Here is a 24,994-nt window from a genome sequence, read left to right as displayed (position 1 = left end):
CTTCAGGAGTTACCTGAGATGGAGACATATCCCAAGGAGTAAAGGCACTTCAACTAGCCAGAGACTTTTTACACGAGTGAGGCTCAGTTTAAAGATACTTTGTAGAAAACAAGTGTGTGAAAGGGTTATGTTGCAGAGCTGAATACCTCTGAGTCCAGCAGCAAAGACCTCACAACTTGATGGGAAAATGCACAAGTTAAGTAGGCTGAGTGTGTGAACTATGGACTCAAGGCAGCATGAAACAGAACTTAAGAGGGACAGTGAACAGAAGGCATGTTGTGAAGTGAAATGCATAGTCTAGATGTTAGGAAGGCCTAGAAAGAAAACAAGAGAGCTTGACACGGAAAGAGTAGGACAGGGAAACACATATCTGGAAAGAAAACAGAGCTGATTGTCATTCAACAGAATGAAGATAGCAACAAGGTTACATCAAGTTCATGATCAAGATTCTGAGAACTGGTTTGAAAATCAACTCATTTGAAAGTATGCGACTTCGAAACATTAAAAAGGGTTGTGGTTAAAGCCACATCTGTAGTTTGAGGAATGTATAAATTTTCTACTCGCCTTAGTGGCAGTTGTTCTTGTAAAACACACTCAAGCTAAAATTGTTCAAAATATTGGTTTGTGTGTTCTTGTGTGACTTACAAGGAGGAGTATATATTTCAGGAATTAATTTTTTGGAAGTTTACTGGGAGTCACTCTCTCTGTACGTGGTTGCAAGCAGTTGAAGGTTCTCTGTAGAAATAATAAATATCCATATTTTACTGCAAAAGGACTGAAAACATGAAAGAGCTCTCAGTTTTTGACTTGCGGATTTCATTTTGCTCTGTGCAGACCCACACTTCTGCTGTAAGCTTTTAACCAGGCAAATCAGGAAAGATACAACAGAAACTGTTTAGGAGTTGTAAAGCAGTGGTCATGCTTTGGATGACTTGAACGCTTTCTAATTATTTCAGAAGAAAGCAAGACCTGTAAGGAGGGAAGTAGCAAAGGATGGGAAAAAAGGATGGATCCTGTCACAGATCTCTCTTGTTTAGGATGGAGGGGATTTCATGGTGAATAAGAAAGCCATGAATTCTCTGATAAAATATGTGACTAAAAAGAAAAGAGTAGTGTGGAGGGAATACAAACAGAAGGGAAAACAAATACTTGATTTCTGTTCTGGTATATTTGAATGGTGTTAGGCTTCAGCTAGGATCCTTGAATACAATTTGGAAGAAGGCAAAGCCATGTCCTAACCTCTTAATCATGCCAGGTGTGCATGCCAGACCATACCCAAACTGTTTCGTGCTCTGTGGCACCACCTCCTGGCACGAGTGACAACACAAATCCAAAAAGAAGATAGAAAAAAACCTTTTCATGTTTTGTTTGATCTAAGTTATTGTTAGAACTGCTTGTATGAAGGAAACAGATGATACCATATTTTGATCACAGGTGTAAATACATATAATTGAAAATAATTACATTATTAGCATTACAGAATTAAATCCCGAGTAAAAATAATGATGTAATAACACACCTTTACACCGTGTTGTATCAGTAATGAAACGATCTTTTGTAGCCTGTATGTTCCATGCCCATCCACCCAAGGTTTTCCGTGTATTTCAAACTTACTGTATAAACATAAAAAAAGCAAGAAACTGCTCCAGGAAAAAGAAATCACAATGTTCTATTTTCATCCAACAGGAGGTCTTAAAATAAGATCTCATCTGCAGACTGTCCTGCCACTTCTGAAGCCAGCAAAAAGCCATGCTGCTGCACTGCAGGAAAAATTCCGGTTCCACAACAACTGAATCACCACTGGATGTTCAAGGTGAACTGCACTAACAAACACAGATCACTACAAGCCATTAAGCAGGAGAAGACTATTCAGAATGAAAACCTGTAGGTGTTCTTCAGAGACAGCTCTTGGTCTCCGACCATCATTCTACCTCGTCCCCAGAGGAGAGGTTTGCCTTCCTTCTGTATTTCGGTCAGGGATGATGTGTGAAGTTGCGTTCAGGAAGGTGGATACGTGGCTACAAGTAAAAACATTGTTTCCATTTTTGTCAGCTGTTGCTTTTTAATACATCTTCACCTTTAGTCTGTAAACTGATGAAAAATCAGCATTGGTGCTTTCAGCAGGTTGCAATGTCTGTTTTCAAGGCATAGACTTATCATCTCCCATCTTACCCTCATTTCCATATTCAAAAATGTGTCACAGTAGACAAGCTAATGGGTTTGAGTGAAAAATCCACTGGAATATATTGGGTAACATTTATTAAAGATTTTGAAGCTGGTTGGCAAAAGCCTCTACCCAGAAAAGCAGAAAGAATTAATTTAGGAAGAACTGAGACAGTAAACTCAGTAAATGGGTGGAAGGCAGAACTGTATTCTATTTAGATAAGATATTCCTGTGTTTAGGAGGATTAATCAAACAAGTGCAAATAAAATTTTCAACTGATATTTTAAGATGATACTTTTAAAAAATTGCTTAAATGAGCACAAAAGAAGAGTGGGAAAAGTTGCTGATCCTGTCACTTTCAAGCTACAGAATTATGGATCTGGAACAACAAAGTAGAAACTCACAAAACTGTTACTTGACATGTTACTTGACATCTTTATTCCACATAGTCAAGAAGAGGAAAGATATTCACCAGCAAAGAGGAAATGCTGTGGGGAAAAATCTAAGAAGATTGCCTTTCTTGATATTCTGTTAACCTTATGTTTACCACAGTAAAATTAGGCTCAATACTTTGTCTTGCTCCTCCCATTACTGTCTTTTTGTAAAACGTCAAAACCCTCTCTGCCTGATCTGTAGGAGGAAGATAATAGTTCTTCCTGCTGCTGTGACTGCAAAAAACATCGGGAGTGGCTGCCAATACCTTCTGTACATACCTGTCAGAGCTGTTTGATAGATCTGTATCTGAGTGCCATGACTGAATGGACTTCACTTATTGCAGTTTCACTGATCTTGTAGTCTAACAACAGTACCCTTTTACAGAATAGTGGTGGGTTTTAAATAAGGAATAATAAAATTACACTTAAGAATATCGTAGAGGCAGCATATGGAACACAAATCTTGTTGCGATTATCAGAATCTAATTACCCCAGGGGAGGGATGTGGAGTTGAACTAACCTGATAATTTCAGAACACCTCAGAAATTTACTTTTCAAGATACTAAAGAGTTGAAATCTAGACACTGACTTGGCTAAATGTTTCTGTATTGCTAATAAAATCAATTTTATGATCATGTACTTCTTGCATCACCTCAGATAAACATGGTAACGAACAAAGCAGATTTTGGAGCACTAAAATGTCAGGCAGCTTGTTCAGCAGGTATTTATATCTTCTGTCCTAGTAATGGGAAAGGTGACATTGTCTTTGAGAGGATACAATTAGGTGCTAACTATACATTCACTGAAAAAGTCCTGCAGTACTGTATGCCAATAGTCTTTGAAATAGAGTAACAACAGCAATACAGCAGGAACAGAGAGGGTGTGATCAAGACACAATTTTGACAAAATTGTTTAGTAAGACAATGTGGAGCTCTAAGAGTTTGGGGCTTTTTCCATCCATGGTGGAGGGAACTAAACCGTCGTGGGTTTCAGGAAAGAAATAATGTCAGGCAGTACCACTGGGTCTCAAAAGCATTTAAGAAGTCACTAACTTGGTTTTCTTTCCCTTATGTAGTACATTCCCACCTTTTTTCTCAAAGGTGACTCAGTTTTTAAGCACACTTCCTCTTCTTTCAGGTTGAAGGAAAAAATTTTTGTACATTGTCTATAATTTTCTTTCTACTACCTTCTTCTCCCTTATGTACCTCCTTTACTTCAATAAAGAAATAATGTTATGCAGCTGTAAGAGGATTTCTGTACTTAATTAAGCAGTGTTTTCACATCTCATTTATTGACATAATGCTTTCACATTCAAGCACATTGCTCAGGACATTTGCATAGTGTGGTGGGGGGAAACAGTTTCCCCCCTGAAGTTATAAAATGATAAAACCCCAGGGGGTGGTGACCCTTGAAGTTTTGAGGTTTTACCCAATGAGTGCTTCTGCAAAATATAAACATATCACAAGCAGAACGGAAGAGAAGGTAGTTGTAGTTGTTGTTGAAGAGGTAGTCATGTCGTGAAAGCCACGAGGAAGGGGCTCGGGGCCCCTTGGGGCCTCTGGGCCCCCCCCAGCCCCCGGCAGGGAGGCTACAGAGACTTGGAACAGTGTAAGACTGGGCTAAGTATCTGTAGCTAAGAGTTGGGGGATGTTTCTTCACTGTGAGCAGCAGCAGCAGCAGCAGCAGCAGCAGCGGTAGAACTGCACTGACCGAAGAAACAGTGGCAGAGAGCCAGAAGAGATAAGACCAAGCAACAACGACAGGCATGCAGCAACACAGAAAGAACTCCTGGAAGGAGAGTCAAGAGAGAGCCAGCAGCAGAGAGAGAATTAGGCTCTACAGAGAGAGAGAGGAAGTTGGAGTAAGAACTGAAATAAAACCCCATACCCCTCTGAGACCTCCGAGAGAGAGGAGGATGATGGACTCTTACTTGAAAGACTCATGGAGTGCTACAGCACTGCAGAGAGGAGCTGTAAAGCTCAGAAGGAATGCAGAGGAGGTGACCTTGGCCTCCCCCCGCTGCCTGAGACAGAACACAGAGCTCTGCAAAGAGGGTTTGAATCCCCTGAAGATACGGACCATCACGAAGACCCCTGAGCTTCGTGGTATGACCGTGGTGAAACGACCGTGTCCAGGTGAACATAGCCCACGGAAGAGAAGACCCTCTCTTGGAGGCGAAGGGCCACGAGGGCTTGGATACCCCCTCATGTGTACTGGCAGAGATCCAGCTACAGCTTCTGCAGAAGAGATGTCTACTGCCTTAGAAACACTGCTACTCTGAGAGCAGAAAGAATTTTTTCCTTCTTCCCTCCTGGACTTTTATTTGGAGGAGAGAAGAGATTTGATCCATTGTAAATACTTTTATGTCATGGTAGAGATAATTAAGATTGTATATAATGTATTGTAGTATTTATTTGTACAGTCATTGTAATATATATATTCCCTTTCCCCCATTTTGAGTCTCATGTGGTGTCTGGAAAACCCACCTCACATTGGGTTGAGATGTGGAAGGGGGCTTAGACTAGGGAATTGGATTTTGAGGCTCTCAAACCATGACACATAGATACCAAAAAAGCTTAATTCTCACTTTGGTTTAAAAACAAGGCACCCTGTAACAAATAACACACTGAAGGAAGAGACCATCCGAATTAGATAGAGATCTCCCTACAAGAACGTTAATAATGATGACCTTCTTGTAACAGCTTTCTGAAACTGAACTTTGGATGGAGCTCTGAACAACCTGGTCTAGTGGAAGGTGTCCCTGCCCATGGCAGGAGAGTTGGAACTAGATGGTTTTTAAGGTCTCTTCCAACCCAGGCCATTCTATGATTTCATGATTCTATGATCTCAAGCAGATAGAAACATCTCTTCTTCAGGATTCTTTCTCTTATGAGCAGCAGCACTGAGAACAAAATCAAAACATACCTTAAAAGTTCAGGTTTCTCTCCAGGTTCCCAGTGCACCCCAATATTTCATGTTTGTAGTAAATAGTGCAAAAGAGCTTGAAGGAAGAGACATGATAAATCTCCTATCAGAACAGATGGAGTGTCTTACTTCACAAAAAAGAGTGACTGCATTCATCCTGCTTTCTGGAAAACATCCCAGCTCCTGTTGTCCCACAAGCTCTGTCCAGGTCTTGTCTAGAAGAGGCGTAGAAGCTGTGCCAAGGAGCAACCTTCCAGTTACACAGTCCAAACCAGACTTTAAATTGTGTAACCTGTTCAATAGTGTAAGTACAGATGAAGTCTTCAGACATACCTCAAACAGTCCAAGGTGCTGCCTTCAAGCATGTGAAAACTGGAATCACATTATGTATTTTATAATTTCACCAACTTGAAAATAAGATTTCTATTCCATGTGGCACTGGAGACACTTCCCTCCATCAGAAGCACAAGGACTGAGACAGATCTGTGGGCATTTGTTGTGTGAATGTAAAGGAGACTGTGGGACATGTTGACTAGTGAGGGTTGTGCCTCGGCACAGTAGCCTAACTATGGGACCTCTCTGAGATCCTAATTCACACTGGAATCACTGAGAAGTTAATGATCTTGTGAACTTTGTTCAATCTTTGCCTATCTCTCTCACTGTTCATGTGCAGAACACCTTTAACAACAGCGATTTGCAGTTATGTGCATTCCAGAGGCATTTCCACTCCCAGTCAGCATAGTGGTATTTGAACAAGAGGCTTGATCAACCTCCTCACCTCCAGAGACAAAGACTCAGGCTCAAATGCCAGAGATCATTCATTGCACAGAGCCTTGGTGGTTCTTGCCAAGGGTTTATCCCATTTTGCCACTTGAAGTATGGATGGAAAGACTGATCAGGAGAAAAAAGTAAGAAGAAGTTTGGGTAGGGAGAAGAGATAAGAATCAGTACAGGACTGATTAGGAGTAAAAGTTACACTAGGGCTGGCCAAAAACACAAGTTCTTCAACTCAGCTTTAAAATGGGGTAATATGCCTAGAATTTAACAAGCACTCTTTCAGGCCCTTGAATACCATTTTGGCCATCACTGCAGAGCTACCTATAAATCACTGATGCTTGTAGAGGCTCGTGGTACTCACACTTTGGATTTACTAGTTTCAGCCATATATTTCCTGTTGGCAGAAGGAATATGAGACACCTTTACCAAATGTTTGCTATTTAGCAATTGTTTCATACTTGGCCTTTGGAACCCAAACCAACCAGTTTCAAGTACCTTACCTAAGGAGTTGTGTAGTTCAACACTCTCTACCTCTGTGCTAATATTTTTTCAAACAGACAAGCTTTCTTACAATCTCCTTCTCTTTGGATACCTTTATTCAATTGTCTTGTTACAAGGTAAACAACGGATGCCTTCATACCCCATTCCACTGTTAGTAATTTAATTCATCAACTCTGAACCCTTTGGCACAAGCACTACACTCTGTCCATGAAGTAAGTCTTCCCACAGTCAGACTGCAAAGCTGGGTCCTAAAGGCATTTTCATATAGTTCTCATAACTTCCTCTTCTTCAGGAGGTCACATTGCCCCCATTCTCTTTTAGTCATAGAGGACCAAATACAACTCAAAAATTCACAACTTGGGCTCAGATTTGGGCTGCAGTGGTTTTGTTCATCCTTATAATGGAGGTGTTCAGCCTATTAAGATGAATGGCATTAGGAATCATCACTTTTCATAAATTAGAGGACAGTTCTGTGGGAAACATGATCCCTGTCTCATACAGGCATTAACCACAGATAAAAAGGTGGTGGGTAACTATCAGACAGTGCCTTTCAGGGTGTTTCACATATCAGAATGAACAAATTCTCAATGACTGCTGTCCCATTTTCCAGTTCCAATCCCAAAACCTTTTCATAGCAGTGACATTACTTGGTTTCCTGAAATAATACAGAGGGGAAAGATGATGGAATGGGATGGGTGTAGCTTACCCAGTTGTTACCACAGAAACTTAGCAGTGAATTTTCTTTATGCATTTCAGCCTTCAACTCTCCTTTGTGCTTCTATAAATTTCATCATGATTGAAAACACACCAAGTAAACACTCAAACACATTAACTGACTTAATTTCCTTTGAAGAAACCCATACAGGCATAGGAAGAAAAACAAGTATTAGCAGGAGGTTCTGTAAGAAGACAGATGCAGGTACAACTGAAAGCTCCTGATGTATTCAAAACTTCCTTCCTCTTGGCCTAACTGTAGAAGAAATCAGGTGTCACCTCAAAATCTGGTCAGTGTCACAGCATGGGCCCCCAAGAAATATTTGTTAGGAAGGTTCTCCAGCCTAAAATACATTAATCTGTCTACTTGACATCATAAGTACTCTCGAACGAGTTAGCTGAGGTCATTTCTGCACTGAGACAGCTGATGAGTTAGACAAGGCATGAAGCAGACCTCAGTAGCAGCAGCCCTTTTTGGCTAAGAGTGATTTAAAATAGAACACATGGTTGGTACACGTAAGAAAATATTTACAGAGGAAAGAATCAGGTAACCAAATGCCTCCTGAAACACAAAACGCTCTGAAAAGGTAGAGAACAACTGGAGAAAATGTGAACAGGTAATCATTTTGTCTGCCTGAGCAGTATAGTCCAGTCAAATGGGACATGATCTGAGTGTGACCCAGCTGTCAGGTGCTCTTGACCACAAAACCATTAGGTTTCTTTGAGGGAAAAAGACAAAAAATAAACACTCAGACAAGCATCTCTCCAAAACTTAAAGGTAGAAATAGGCAGCCCAGACACTTGAAACAACAATAATTTTGCTTTAGGGTTTGGAACAAAATAAGCTAGGAAAGGCATGAATAAGGAACTCCTTCCAGGATGTCTTGGCCCTTCCCTCAAGGAACACATATTGAAATAAAAGTGCAATATCTAAGTGTAATATTTAAATAGATGTTATTTTTATCTTGTTATTCTGCATTTCACATTTCTTTATCCAGTGTCATATGAGTTCAACTTCGGTAGGAGGTCCATCTGCTGGCATAAAGATATGCTATTTCCAGGATTCCCTGGATACCCTCTGATTAGCCCAGGTGAATGGACACTGTTCTTACATTGAGTAGTAAGATACTTTCATAGGAGTTGTCCAACAAATCTACTGTTTTCCTCCAGCCGAAGCTCTTTTAGATCTGCTCAACACTCTAAACTTGCCTGTTCAGTTTGTCACTTCTGCATGCCATTTGAAAACAATCTACATGTGTTTCAGGTTTGTTTTCCACTTCAAATCTGACTTGATGTCTCAAAATGATCTTTACATAACATCTCAGCTTTTCTCACCACTTAGATGTTACCTTTGGTCCCTCTTAGCTCTTCTTGTCACTTGCTTTTCTCTTCAAATCTGCCTCTTTGTATTATTGTTTGAAGAAGGATTTATGGTACGTTGGATACCAATGGAGTCTCTGTAAAAGAGCACAGTCATGACAGCTTTTTTTTTGTTTCCTTTGTCATATCCAGTTCCAGTTTTCTTACTGTTGGTACTGCTTTGCTGAGGACAGGTTTACCTCTCCCGAGGTGCTTCTCGTATGGTCTCATCATCCATTCAGTATGGCATCAAATGCTGACACATGATTGACATGAACATAATCTGTTTAGTTAGTTCTTGCTTTGACAGATAAAGAATCTGGAAATATGGTGGAATTGTCCTTCTTTGTCCTCACATGCATGGACATTTTGTGATTTCCCTCAGAGTTTACAAGATTAGACTTGTTTCTCAGAGTAGATTGTTGGAACAGATTGTTGATTTTTAAAGTTTTTATTTAACTTGGATGTAATCCATCATGAGGTTATACAGAAGGAGTGTGGGGAGTGAGGCATTTTACATCAGAAAGTAAGCGATAGTTATTAATTCTAAGCTGAATACTCAACCAAGTTAGGTCAAGTAACAGTAATGACAGCAGGACTAACAGGACAAACAAAAGCTCTAGCCAGTAAATAGGTTAAGCTTAGATTATACAATAGTAAACTCATTTCCCATTTAGGGAGTTTGTACAGAAATCACATAGACAAGAAATATACCAAGTCCTTGTTTTCATCCTCTGTAAGGTCAAGGGAGCAACGTACGCACTGAAGAGCATCCTTGGGATAAGCAAGCCGTTGACAGTGTATGGAGCTCAGCTGAAAGATCTCAGCCACCCTATCTATTAAACTCATTATCACAGTTCTTGTCCTGAGGTAGAGGCTGACAGAGGAGCTTAGCTGGTTTGTTGCTGTAGGGCTTACAACAGTTGAAAAAAATAAAATTTGTAAAGCTGATGAACTCACTGGCCATTTGAAAACCTCTCCAAAAAAACAAGTGCAAAACATCCCATTGGTACAGACCCTAAAGAAATATATATGCTTATAACAAGGAGTCACTTTCTCCTCTCTACCTGGGGAAAAATTCCTGGAAAGAAAGCTGAAGTCAAATATTTTTCTACACATGATGCATCAGCAAAGGTCTAGCAGGTTCCCTAAGAAAAACAGAGCATACATTTGAGAACACTATGTAGGCCTTTTGGGAGACATTGTGAGTTGGACTGTGCTATGCACTTAAGGTGTTTCACAGGAACATATAATATATTCTTGACTCTAAAGCAGGTTCTGAGATTTTCTGGATGGAAGTTTGATGTGTGGAAAAAGAGTGGACAGTATTAGCAAAGACCCTCAGGAGATCAGGAGAGCCCCACTGCCCACTGGGTACTGCATGAGATTCCTCATGTCAAATGTGACTTATCTGAGACTGTAAATAGCACAGTAAGCTTACAGGTAAATCACAGCAATGATGAAACCCCGGCTAACATACCTGCTTCCCCGAGGAATGATGGGCTCAAAGATTAAAGTGAAGTTTTAAGGAGTTAAAATTTCATAAGAAAGTTAGTAGATGAACTACTAGCATGAAACTGTGACTCTGCAAAGACTTCCAAAAGACATTTAGAGAAAATCCTCTGAGACGTGAGAACATTATGGAGTTAATCAGAGGCTCTCATTTGGAGATCCCTGATGTCAGGCACAAAACTAAACTCGTCCAGGGACACCTCTCAGGACGTACTGGCAAGGTGTCCTTTCAACACCTCATTCATATGTGCTGGAAGTGCCAACAAAAACAATGTCCATACAGCTGGAATGGAGAAGGACATAAAAAGTTTCATTTATTTCCAAGGTAGTAGTGTTGGATGCAACTGAACAGAAACCAATTTTTTCTTGCCATTGATAAAAGGGGTCTGGAAAATATCTCCTGGCAAACACAGACATAGTTTCACAGCTACAGTTCTGCAATTTGCAAACTGAAAACCTGGGAGAGATTTGGATTGCAGACACTTTCCAATGCCAGAATCCTTAACTGTTTAATTCCTGTGATGGCTCCATGTCAAATCTCACTCCATGTGTGCGGTCTTTCCTTCCTGTCTGTTCTTTCCCAGCTAACCTTCCCTCAAATAGAGGATCACATGATAATTCCTGAGCTTTGTGGTGTCACTCTTTAGTGGACTGATGTAGTTATAGAATCAGATATGTTAGTTCACGGTATTTAAATTGCCACAACACTACATCCCAAAAGAGGTTCGTCTATCCTAATAGTCTTTCATGGCAATGATGGGAAGTGCAAGAGTGAAGAGTAAGACAAATATAAGAGCTTATGTCCAATATTCTAGTAACCAGCAGGGCCAGGAGTTCTGGAAGCATATCTTTGTGTCTGATAACTTTTGTCTAATTTTTGTTTTGAAACTAGTTCAGCTTCAGTATCCAGAGGAGTCACAGTCCATTAATGAACTTGTACAGTTAGTAAGCTACTAACTGTAGTATTGAGTGAGTTCAATATTTCTTGTTATGTTACTGTGGATTGTTAAATTATTTTCTTTTTTCTTTTTTTTTTTTGATGGGTAAGCAAACCTATCTGTCCTAAGTATAGCAGTTAGCAGCCAAGTACAAGCCACATGGACCATGGGCAGGCTCCTGGGATCTGTGTGAATGCTGAACAAGACAATCATTAACAAAGTAAGAACCATATCTATGAAATCACTAATTGCAATCAAACTTTCAAGATGCTCCTGGGTAGACAGATAATATCACTGAAGCCCTTGGAGCTAGGCCAGCCACTTGCAATAGCTCTATTTTAAGTGCTAAGAGGATGGTAAGTTAATTATGTTCTGATACATAACATAAAGACTAATTTAAGATTTTTACATAAGACTATATAAAAAAAGAAAAAAAGAAAAAGAAGACAAGAAAGAATAATGCTACAGATTAGGTATAAACACTGCTTTTCTTTCAAGGATTTTAAGATTTTATAAGGCTTTTTTATGGAGCTAGTTAGCAGCAGTGACAGCAGTTTTACTTCAAGCACAAGTGTAAAGCATTGGCCCAAACAAAGACATTGTAAAACATACATGAACAGTGAGAATCAGTGCTCTATTTTTCAGTAAGCTTTTGAGGTCTCTGAGAAGCCAAAAGATGATACTACTGCAGAGAATAAGCCAGAAAGAAAGTATCAGATATGTGAAGAAAAACCTGTGTGACTTAGAGACAACTTGGGTAAGACAGGGAGGGGCAGGACTGCTGGGGAGAACTTGGCAAAAGGAATTACTACAATCACTGAAATTGTGCCATGTTTCTGCAAAATAAAAGAGGTTCCATTAATCAGCAGCTTTTTGCCTCTGTCAGCAGCTTTTCCTAACTGAAAAAAATACAGAAGACCCCACTGTTTTAGCTAACTGTGCCAAAAAGGGCAACAGGAAATGTTCTGGTATTGCAGGATGCCTGTGCTGGAGATATTTGACCATAAAACATGGATGGGCAAGAAAGAAAGACCTACCTAGAGAAAACTAGCTTCTTCATGTTTATTTCTCAGCAATTATACCCCCAAATATTCTTTTTTCCAAGCTTTTCCTTCACCACTTCTTCAGAAATCACTGATCTGGCCTGTCATCCAATTATCTTCACAGTGAAAACACTACTCGGTACATCTATTCTAAGCTGCTCCTGCCATAGTTTCAGTCTGTTAGCAATCTGGTCATTTTATTTTCATTTCGTATTTGTGTGCTGCCTGACACAAGACAAAACCTTGGAGAATGGTTTTCAATTCGTATTGGCGTCAATCGAACGTAACTCTGCTGGCATCAGTAGCATAATGTTGACATTTTTTAACTGTGCAAAGCCCTCAGATGGAGGGGACCTTCTGTGGTGCTATCATTTTCCAAACACTTTAGAAAAGCTCGCTCAAACCTACGGACTTGCGCTCAGTTAACCTTGGTGAAGGGCCAAACTCCCACTCAGATGCTTACTTACTCTACCTCAATAGGACAGGGGGAGAAAACAGGATGAGAGACTTCATGGGTTAAGATTTAAACAGGGAGATCACTCACTAGTTACCATCACGGGCAAATGCAACCATTAAAGATTGTGCTCACACCTTCTTAGGGGTGTGGAGTAGAACTTTTGCAGGTGTACAGTTGTGAGGATATTTCTGGATATAGAGTTATAGAATGGTTTGAGTTGGAAGAGACCTTAGGGATCCTCTAGATGCAATTCCCCTGCTATGGGCAGGGAAATCTTCCCACAATAAACACATGCCCACACCTTTGAGGTGAGCTGGAAGTTGCTGTTTCTCCTGCAATAAAGCCAAGCTGAGATGGAAATTGCAGCCAGCCCCAGGGCTGGGAGAGTCTAGATGATGTCACGCAGATTGGAGAGCCTGGGGCTTCCTTCCACCCACTTCCCACCCAGTTTCATTTCCTTCAACACCTTGCACTCTCAGAAGCTGTCAGTTTTGGAGACACACCTCTCCAGCCTGTCAAGTTGCTCAGGCGAACTGACAACTGACAAATTGCCGAGCTGTCTCCGTGTCTCCTGGCTGAAGAGTCACTCAGGAGGAGGGAGGCGGACACAAAACCCTCTCTCCTCTTCAGCTCCCACCCCCAGTGACCCTTTCAGAGCAGGCAAAAAAAGTTTCTCCATGTTTCCCCTCATAGTGACCTCCTGTTTTCTGGTTTTCTTGTGCTCAAGTAGAGCAGTTCAGTCTGATAATGGTTTTCAGTGGGATACCACAGTGCAAGTGGTAGGGGTGGAGTCACTCTCTGACAAACTGAGATTAGAATGAAAACTGTAATGTGATGGAGGAGGGCAGATAATCCCACATTTGACTGCTAGTTTTCTCCCAGGAAGTAAGACTCTCCACAGCTCAGCTAAGGGTACCTCCTGTTTGGTCCAGCTCCACAGCCCTGTGTCTGGCAGCATTATAGCTAGTTCATTGAGATGCTACATTTTTAGGGAAAGTTTTGCTTGCTTGTTTGATTTGCTGCTCGTTGGTGTGTGGGAGGCAGTTTAACCACAACCCAGACTGCTTGGGAGTCACTTTCATGGTAAGAATCTGCCTCTTTCAGATTTCTCCTCCTGACTAAAGTAGGCTGATTGTAAACAGCTGATCGTAAAAAAGAGGGGAAGATAAAATCTTCCTGTTCTCCACGTTTTTACTGAGTAAAGCACATGATTTCAGTCACAGGAGGACACAGTTCCCCTCCTCCCTCTCCTGCTCTAAAATAAGGTGTGAAAAAGAAACACAGTGGAGAAAACAGCTCAGAACATAGACTGAGACACTAGGACACAGTCACATTAGGGCATTAATAAATAGTTTCTGCTTATGATGACAACTAGGAACCTGACGAAAATGCCTCTTGTTGATGAGGCAAGTTCATATAGGTCTGCATTTAAAGAATTAAGGGCCGTTAAATGACATTAAGAGCTGTTCAAAACAAGTAGGTAGGCTTTGTTGACAAAGAGTGGTAGATCTGTGATACTAATAGTTAAAGGGCTGTGTAGATGCAAAGAGCTTAGGTGGGTTTAAGGGGAGACAGGGCAATATCCTTTGGAGACTATGAGTAAAAAAAGCGCATTAAGCTCAAACTCCCTGAAATAGTCAATGACTGGGAAAGTGCTTGAGGGAACTTATATATGCTTGCCTGGTTTTATTTTTCCCCTAGGCATCTTTTTTTTTTTTTTTTTCACTGTTTCCCAGTAGATATGGGATTAGGCTTGATCTGTAGGAGGATGTCTATCCTCTTATGAGGCTACTCCATGGTGCTGTATGACTGCAAAGTAAACTCACTGGAAATATTTAGATAAGACAAACTTTGGACAATCTCTAGTTTTGGAGACAAAAACTAAGGTCCTCCAGTCTGTTTAGAACTTCATCCAGAAATTCATGCTGGAATAGGAAGGAGGACTCGAAAGACATAAGCATCTTCTTGTTTTGAGGTCATTATAATCCATTACCAGAGAAAGTTTTGTGGCTTTCTTGGAAACTCTAATGTCTATTAGTTAAAAAAAAGTCGTTTGGTTTTCCTTCAGTGAATTTGTTCCTTGCAGCTTTTCAAAGATCCTTCTGGCCCACATTTCATCAGTGCAAAGAAGTTCTGAACAGTTGGTCATCCCACATATACACTGGCTAGGGCTCCAGCTTCAAATTCTTCATACCACAAAGATAAAAACATGAGAGCCAAAAAGAAATGATAATGGGTAATAGGTCTCTGTCGTCATTGTAGCCTTCAACAGCAGGTGCCTTTACATCTCCTCAAATCTCATATTTAAACTCCACTTTAAAACCTAGTGCAGGAAGGAAATGTGAATTATTTTTTCCAGTAGCACTTTGGAGTGTACCAGAAAGCTCAGGCCAGGCACAGGGGGATGTTTACTGTTTTACTCATCTCCACAGGTTAATGTCCATTAGCACAAGAGCTTCAGGAGAGGGTGGGAGGTTGAAAGGTGATATTCCCTAAGAGTCAATGTGTTGTGTTTCTTCTACAGCAGCATGGCAACTTACAGTCTAATAACAGCTCCCGGTCAGCTTCTTGTCTCCTATCATCTTCACCCCTACATTCCTGTGGTTTTACTTGAAAGGAATACATGACATAAATCTGTACAAGTGCCAAACATGCTCCCAACTCCTGAGCTCAGTATTTCTGATTCAAAGTAGCGCAGGATAATTGCACGGAACAGGTTTGGAATACCCTCAGAAGAGAAGGGTTAAAAAAAAGAGAAACTTTACCACATTCCCACTGAAAAGCCAGTAGATATAACGGTGACAATGACAAGAGCTGACTTGTCTCTGATGCTGTCATCAAATTATTTTTGCTAGATAGAAAAAAATGATACATTTTTCCTCAAAGGTAGCTGTCAACCCGGGCCCAATTCTGAGGGAGTCCAAGCACCTTCAGCAATAGATTGTGAGGTTTATGTCTGCTCCCCCACCTTTTCTTGGAAAGTGAGTGCATTTGAAAAGCTCTCCTGCTGGACACAAACCATTCTTCCTTTTTATTATAATTACAAGACTGAGGCTCCATTGTTCAAGCTACCATACAAATAGTACTTTGATTTTGAATGTTACAGCAGCATTAGAGATATTGCTCTGTTCTTTTACTGTCTGAAAAGTTTTAATTCATTTTGTAGCAGCTTTTGCCTTCTGGAGATCTCCTGAGCAGTCCCAGCACATTGCTCATGACACATACACACAGTTCAATGAAGATCTAAGTGACTTGCTAATGTCTGAGAAGCTGAAATGTTTTATTACCAATATATTTTCTGTACAGATTTTCTTATGTAATTTCCTGTGACTCACATTTTCTTTTAAGTTTTTTGGGGAAAAGAGACTGACAAATGACTTGTGGTCTAGATGCAAAGCTACATTTGATGTCATTGGTTTAATGCTCGAGAATTTTTACATGCAAAATTGCACACTAAATGAACATTATGACTGCAAATTGAAATGCTCAGAATTTAGGGATTGTTCAGGTTTAATTTTCCTGTTCACTTTTCATTCACCCTTTTTGTTTGTACACATGTCCTCAATTAGAAATTAGCATACCATTTTTAATTTGGAGCAAACCCCTTCTGTGACATTATAAAGTATTGAATAAATTGACAAAAAGTTCTTTCCTCGACATTTTTGGTTAGTGATCATGTGGCCAATATTCTTTCTGCTCTTCTATGGCATTTTTCACTATACTTGCACACATTGAAATAAAGAAGTAATCTGTCTTTTTCAGCACCTGTTTTCTTCTGTAGAGGGCTAATACTAAAATCTGGTACATACATTCACTCTGAAAATCCCTTATGAAGTACTACACCCTTGCTTTTCTGAACATACCAGTGATACAGCTCCTGTGCCTGGAGCACAGCTTACTATTGATATAAAATACAACTGGACATACCGAGCATTTCTGACAAGTAGATCTTCAGTGCCTGAGTTAGGTATGCAAAGGATGAGGAAGATACAATTATGAGGATTGCACTGAAGTTTAATTTTGAAACTTAATATTTTCATCATGCTAGAAACCTTTAATTTTTGCCATCTCTTTTTACAGAAACAGTTTCCTCTGCATTAATGAGACATAAGGGTAATGGAAAGAATGATGAAAAGAAAAGCATATGAATTAAACCAAATGTGAAAAAGATGATGGATCCTCAGGTTCCTTCAGCTATTAGATGAAAATATTTCTCTTTTTTGATTAATGGAAGTTCTTTCATTGACTGTAATGACAGGTAGATGAAATCTCATGGTACATAATGCCACATTTCTCTGCAAAGTTCATGCTCATTCACTTTGATAGAGACTTATATTAGAAACCAAAACCTCTTACAAAGTTTTCTTAGGAGCCTCCCCATACCCCATCCCTGTCATTTCTTTAATGAAGCTTTTCAAATCACCTTTTTCAGAATTTCTCAGACTGAACTGTCACTCTGCTTCCCAGTGATGAATCACGTTTTGCTACAATGGTTGAACGGAAAGGCATCCAAACTGCAAGGGCTATAAACTCATGGATATAATCAACCACCCACTATGGTGCTACTTTACCCTCCCACTTCCTTCAGATCTGTAACTTATTAGATGTCTTGGCCAAAAGCTAAGGGCTTTGCAAGTGTTGTCTCTAATGCATGAAGGGAGATACTAGAGAAGGTCAAAGGCACCGGGGAGTGACTTGAAAGGAAAGAATGACCAGCGGCCCTGTGGAAGGGAGCAGGATCTTCTGGCATCATACAGCATTTGATTCATACCTGGGAAAACAGCCAGCACCTTCTCTCCCCTGCTATTGCTGCATGGAATGAATACACACTTCTGAGACAATCTTTATCCCAGACATATTTAAGTCAAGGTTAAGTTTTAATAAAAAGAATTTTCTTTGAGGTGGGTGACTGTGACACACAGGATATGCACAAAGTCATTCCATCTCCAAAGTTTTATTAATTTTAAAATGGTGACATATTAAAGGCGGGTGAGTATAAAATCTGCCACAAATAACAAAAGTAAAGTACTGAAAGAGTAAAATATAAGTATTATTTATCTTGCAGTTGCAGCAAGAAACATGATTGGGCTCAAAGCATCACAGTATGAGGTAGCATGCAAAAAAAAAGCAGGGAGGATTAAAGCCAAATTTCAGAGAGGAAGGAAAAGGACACATAGGAGTGAGATAGCTGAAGTATTCCATGAAGGTTTTGGAGCTGAATAAAAAAAACAGTCACCAATTTCTGCACATAGGTCTTTTTGGGAAGATAGTACCTGCTCTGTCAGAACCCACCACTGACTCCAGGTAGATTCTGGATCTAAAACAGAGATCAGTCATAAGAAGAAAAAGTTAAACAGATGAAGCAACATTATAATAAGCTGGAGATGACCAGTTTATTCCAGTTTTAATAGACAGATGTGTGCAAACCTCTGAGTCAGCTGGCAGGACAGGCTTGTGAACCAGGAGCTTGGGAGTGAGATGAATGAGGTTGTACTGTGAGCCATGCTCTGTAGCTGGGGGCTATCCCAGCCCTTATGCTCCGTGGGCTGGCACAGATGGGACTGTGTGTAGCTCACCAGTGAATTATACATTCTGTTAAATGAGCCATAGAAAATCACAGTTTGTCTGGAAGGGCATTGAAATGAACAGGAAATATGCACTAAAAATCCTTGATAGGGATACTGGCTTGAAGTAGTTTAATCTGGATATCAATGGTCCCCACACTCTTTCCTCAAGCTTACCTGACTATGTTTAACCCTAGCAGTATCCAGAGTCATGATTCCTGTGAGATAATAAACGTTACATCGAAAAAAACAGCAGTGGGAATCATTTGCCCCATCTGGCACAATAAATCTGTATCACACACGCACAACAAGGACTTTCAGGTACAGGTGCAGTGTCTAGCATAAACATTTAAATAAACACAAATGACATCAGGCCAGGAACACCTTCAGGTGTTGCATTTGCCTTTTTTTCTCTCAGGATTGTCCCTGGGGTGGTTTTGTCCCATGTTATGTGGTCCTGGCACAAATCCTGGTGCAGGTGGGTGATTAGTGGGGCTGAAAACTGGTCCCAGGAATCACTGTTGTTGCAGACACTTACTCTGAAGGTGAAGGATGACCAAGACTTCAATTTGGGGCCAATCTATGCCAGCTCATCTTGGTACCAGAAGCTGGTCCCAGAAATATTCAATTTACTATGATATATAATTTAGACAGCACTATTACTCTAGATTCAATTTATTCTGTCATTGTGGTTCTAGGGCAAGCCAAAGCAGATAATCAGAGACACAAATGCACTATCACAGAAATATCTGTATTAACTACAGGTGGATAATATTCTCATGCCTATTCAATCCTCCTTAGAGTCAAGATTCACACATTTAAGTTAAACCTGCCTTTGTTTTTGTTTCCTTGTATCCATATTAGCCCTTATTCTATTATGCTTCTACAGAGGAAAAATTTAACAAAAAGTATGCTAAGAAAGGAACTGAACAAAAGGTCCCTTGTTTCTGTAGGTATGGATTAGTCCTTGCAGAAAGCAGAGAGATGAAAGCTGTTATAAGTGTTAAGAGGATTATTTGGGTAATACTTTAGAGATGCATGTACATATGCCTTGTGAAAAGGAATTTAGTGTTAAGAATAAGAAGCTTCAGAAACTGAATTCTTTCATTTGTACATAGATATGCTACTGAATAGGTTTCCCATACTGTTTCATCAGTGCGTCACAGTCCAGAAGGGGGTTAAAGGTCCATCCACACTTTCATTCTATTCTTTTTAAAAGAAATAGATAAAACATATTGTACAGCTTTGTTTCCAAAATATGTTTGCAGAATATTTTTTTCCTCTCTAAATAACATAGTCAGTTCATGGAAAGATATTTTCAGAAAATAAAACCAGTCCCAAACCTATTTTTCAGATATATAACAAAAGCCAGTTGCAGATAAAAACAAAAAGCAAAATAATTTTTGAAAAATAATTTAACTCTCCCAAGGAGAGATTAACATTTGGCAGTGGGCTCCGAGATGGACAGGTTATACTGCTGCACACGTTATTTGTCCTTTGGTGTCAGTACTGAGCCTCTCTTTCTATTCCGTAATGTACTGAAGATCTCTGAACCCCTGGTGTTCTCTGCAGCTTTTAAGAGAGAGTGAAGTCCCCAATACATTTCTTGAAGCAGCCTGTAACTTTCAAGTTCAGATCCCAGCATTAGGTCTTAACAGCTTGTTTTATGACAGAAAAATCACCAGTGCTAGTTTGTGCGACAAGCCTGAAATGTAGCCTTGTGACACACCATTTTTAGGGGTTCAGGATGGACCCGGACTGGATGTTGTAGCCTAAGATTTGAGAGTAAAAGTTCAGAGCAAGCACGGTAGTGTTCAAACTGAGAGCTCTTAATAAACCTTACAAATATATCCTCAGACAGAGGGACTCAGGGTACACTGCTGGGATTATCCCCATGCCATTTTTTGCAAATCCTTTATATCACAATTGGGGTTTCACCTTTAATCTAGCTCTTTTGTCATTTGCCCATGTCCTCTGGGACCTGACAGGAATTGTGTGCAAGCCATATTGTCAAGAAAAAAGGATGTTCCCTCAGGGCAGGTGCTGGTTCAGAGGGCTTGTCTCTGCCAGTCTTCATTTCCTGAGAGTTCTACTCTGTGCACACCAGCCAGAGTGCTCTGGCAGTAACTGGGCTTCTGGATTGAAATGACTCTTATGCACTTTTTGACTGAATCAGACTTCAATCCCTGCCTGCTGCCAACCCAGGAACCCAGTTTAGTCATTCTGGGATGTGTCCTTCCAGCCCCATCGCTCCATTGTGGGTTTGTTTAATCTCGTGCCCTGGTTGTACCAAGAGGGAAGCGGGGCGGACGTGGAACACTCCAGCCAGGTCCAGCCAGGATAGCAGGAATGCAGAGCATGTGGTGGGACATGCTAAAGCATGAACCTGTCCCCCAGCCAGACATGCTCTGTGCCACCTAACAGGTAGGTGCTTCAGGGTGACTTAGAGAGCTGAAGGCAGTGCTGCTGACACCCAGGCTCTGAGACTCAATGCCCCATCCCCCAATGCAGCGTGGGGATTTTCCTTACTTACAAAGTAGTTTCAAGTCCTTGCATGAGAATCCTGGGTTAAGGGGAGCCCCATAAATGCTATATAACTAAATTACTTGCTTGTTAACTCTCATGCTGTAATGCACTTAGCCCCGAGAAGCAAAGAGAAGTTACTACAGCACAGAAAATGTCAGATCCATCAATGCAGATGGATAATGGCCCTTCCTTTTATTCAGCTGGCAGAGACCTATCTCATCTGAGCAAAAATGCTGGGATCCTATTTTGCAGAAAAGAAATATACCTAGGGTTGACTGTAAGAGGTAAGGTGCTTACTACACAAGAAAAGAGACTTCACGAAGAGATTCCTCAGAGACAGGAGATACCCAATAGGCCTTTCTTATCTCCCCTTTACAGGATACTGAGATAGGTTCTGATCACAACAAAGTGATGCTGTAAAAGACTTTTGCCCCTTCTCTGGATGCCTCTTGCCACTCAGCAGTTCACATGTTTTGTCTTCAGTAACGGAAAGGCGTTTTTCTCCAGTTGCTTATGGGAACATTTGAAATAACTGAAGAAGGTGAAAAGACATTTTTATAATTTTATTTCTTGCAGGTTGGGACCTCGATGTAAATTAGGTTAACTTGCAAATCTCTAGCTATTTTGATTTATGTGGAAAATCTTACAGCTTACTGCACTGTATATCATAATAACACATGACTTTGATAGCTGTGTTCAGACAGCAGGTGACTGCAACAGCACAGGGAGGATGTGGTGTATTTGCAACAGTGATGAAAAATGTGTGGGATTTTAGTCAAGAGAGTGGTTGGAAACTCAGTTTTGCTCTTTATTATAAACCATATTTGTCTTGGATGTAAGCTCATCAAAATGATTGAATTAGCCCAAGCCTTACTGCCCTGTGATCATTCACTAGTTGAAATCAACTGAATTATCTTCCCTTGTTTTAAATGCTTTTTTCTGAAAATGAGGATGCAAGGACTATTAGTGTATTCTGATAGGAATTTCTTTTGCATACAAAAGAAATAAAGTAAATAAGTAAATACTTATTTAAAAGGGCAATTCTAGGCCAATTCCTTAAGCATTCATGTCTGAATTAAAAACATGATCCTATTATAACATCACAGTTTAAAGTTTTCTATTAAATTTTCCTTTTTCAATGGATTTTAAAAATAAAAATCTTTTATGAAGGTTTTCAGCCAAATAAAGCTTTTATGCTAGAAGAAAGTTTCCATTGTTCTTGGATTAAGAAAGGACGAGAGGATATAATCTCACAAGTCCAGCAATTTGGTTACATTTTATCTTGGCTTGGTAAAGAAAAAGTATCTTGTTCCTCTGCCTCAGTTAACAAATATATTTCTATTCATAGCACACTGCAAGACTTCTTGAAATCTGTTCAAGTGCTATCAAAACTTTTTTGTTGTTTCTTCTGCATATAATATTGCAGAAGAAAAAAAGTTACAGCTTTTTCTGTATATGAGAAGTAACAGAAACCTTTTCAGCAGAAAAGCAAAAGGAACTGTCTTTTGAATAGACTCTTCATTCCTTTCCAGTAGTTCATTCATTTCTCCTATCTTTGTAATTTTACACTGTCAGTCCTTATAATCTTTCAGCTTGCAAGAATAAAGGCAGAAACATCAATTTTGTGGATGAGCTTTTGAAATTGTGTTAGAGTAGGTTCTTACTGTATATCTAAAACTAGTTTTCTTTCCCTCATGCAAGTTTTAATTTGCAATTTCAGGTATGTCACTGTGTTTATTCATACAGATCTGAACATTCCATCTGTAATTGGAAGTTTGAATAAACTATACTGAACTTGCAAGTTAAACTAAGTTTATTCCTGAAGTTATAATGCAATTAGTTATTAATTCAGCAACGTACTTAAGCACCTTTTAATTCCTTTGAAGTCAATTAGACTATTCCCAAGCTTACAGCTATGCCTGCATTTAAAAGTTTCTCATTGAACAAAGTGTTATTGATTGAATTTTAAAAGTTAGAACCGCAAATTAAATGTAAGAAACTTTTTCCAGGGTTCAGAGATCTAAAGAATGATTAAATCATTGTATAAGTTGAGATAAACTGCAGAAACTCAGCTATAACCTAAATAAAAAGGTGGCTGTATGCAATATTTTTCCATATCATTGCTGATTATTGTCTGTAGACCAGACACTGCACTACTGATGGTTTGCTGGGCTATTCTAAGGCTAATTGTTGCTATTTTATTACTTTCTCCACTGCCACTGGGAAAAGTTTTGCAATTTATTTGACAGAATCCTTCCAGGAAATAAAATTATTCTCAAAGTATCCTGAAACATGGAGATGAACAAACTCACATTGCTGTAAATGCAATAAAATAAAAGTTAGGGTGCAACTGCTGTAACTATGGATCTTTCTTGCAGATAGTGAAGGCCAAAGACCTGCTCTTTCTCATTGTAGGAATATCCTGTGATAGGTGAGAATCAGCCTGGTAAACGAGAGTTTCAGACAACCCAAGTTAAACAAAACACAGGAATCATGTCTCTGGGTCTGTATGCCAACTCACATTTCAAACAGTAAAGTTCTCTGTATCCTCCTAACAGAGATCCAAAGTTCTCTCTTCCAACTGGATATAGAAAACTCTCCAAATGTAAATTTGTGTGTGTGTATTGCACAGCATGGTCATGGCTGGTCTCTTCACATCTATGTCAGGACTTCTCTCTTTTGTGTACATACCTAGCTGAAGAGTAAGGAGAAGTGTCAAAAACAAGTGTTTTGAGGTCAGTTAAAAAATCACTAGCAAAGGTATTGGCAAAAGCAGGTGAAAAAAAGAAAGGGGGTGGTGATGAAAAGGGTAAGGGTAGAAAAGGGTAAGGATACAAATGAATAAGGAAGACCTTCCTATTGAGTCACAAGGTTCAGAGTAGGCCCTCTTGCTAATTTGAGATGTGACCATCAGTTAATGCCTAAAGATTTAACAATGCTTAAACTTAACAGCGCTCAATTGATACCTTAAATCAAAGAATTTGACAAAGGATTCATACAGAATTCACTATACCACAACAGCAACTCACAGGCCTAACTTACTTGCAAATCTGCAGTACTTGAGAATCTAGGAGAGCAACATTCCATTCATAGTCCAATTGCTATAGCTTATCCACACTTTAATGAACACAGACCAAAACAGTATCTACAAGGTACCTGTGGAAAATTCCCCTTAAATTCAGTGAAGTTCTCACATGGGCTGTCTTTGCATCTTCTTAATGGGTGAAGGGTTGAGCCTGGAGGAATGGGAGTATCATCCCAGGATCCGTTGTCGTAGTTTGGTGTTCCTCCATGTACAGCAAACTTGAGAGTTTGCTGGCTCTGAGAGGTGCCCACTCAGAGGGGAGATTACATGTTGCAGCTTGCTGCAATCCAGGAGAGCTCCAAGGGTCTCACTTTAGACTGCAGTTTATAGGTCACAAGGGAGCTGGCTTTAGTCATAGTAATTTTCCATCCTGACCACAATTTGGTAACTTTCTTTGAAGGTTCAATAACAAAAATATTATTCTGCTTGGGTTGTTATTCAGGCAAGAAAAATAAGCTTCCAAACCTTTTCATTAAAAAACAGGTGCTCATTAAACACAACTAGTTGCTGGGAACAGAGAGTGTTTCTGATAAGCTCAAGAGGAACTTAACCCAGGTGCTGTTCATCAAGGCTGAGGCCTAACAAACATTTCTCACATCACAGTGCAGTGAGAGGGATGCACCACTACAAGTCATACATGAAACTGGAAAAAGGAAAAAGAAAAAAGGAAATTCAATACAAAATTACACATATCCTAGCTGGCAACCAATGAAATGAGTTATTAAGGTGAATTCTATACTGAATTTTGCACAAGCCAAGCTCTTTCTGAGATTAACCAGAAAAAAACCTGTGGTTGGGTCAGATCCCTGACCCTCTCAGAGTTACTCACATGGTTAACCATAGCACAGTGAAACTCCGGGACAACTTCAGCTAGGATACTCTAAGTGTCTGGGAGGACATTTTACCTCCTTCCCTGTACAGCTCAAACCTATTTTCCAGTTCTGATCAAAGTCCCTGACCAATATAAATGTTAATTAGAAAGAATAGAATTCACA

The sequence above is a fragment of the Chiroxiphia lanceolata genome, chromosome 1 (assembly GCF_009829145.1).
Source record: "Chiroxiphia lanceolata isolate bChiLan1 chromosome 1, bChiLan1.pri, whole genome shotgun sequence".
Taxonomy (NCBI): Eukaryota; Metazoa; Chordata; class Aves; order Passeriformes; family Pipridae; genus Chiroxiphia; species Chiroxiphia lanceolata.
The sequence above is the reverse complement of the archived record's forward strand: the minus strand, read 5'-3'. Positions refer to the sequence as shown.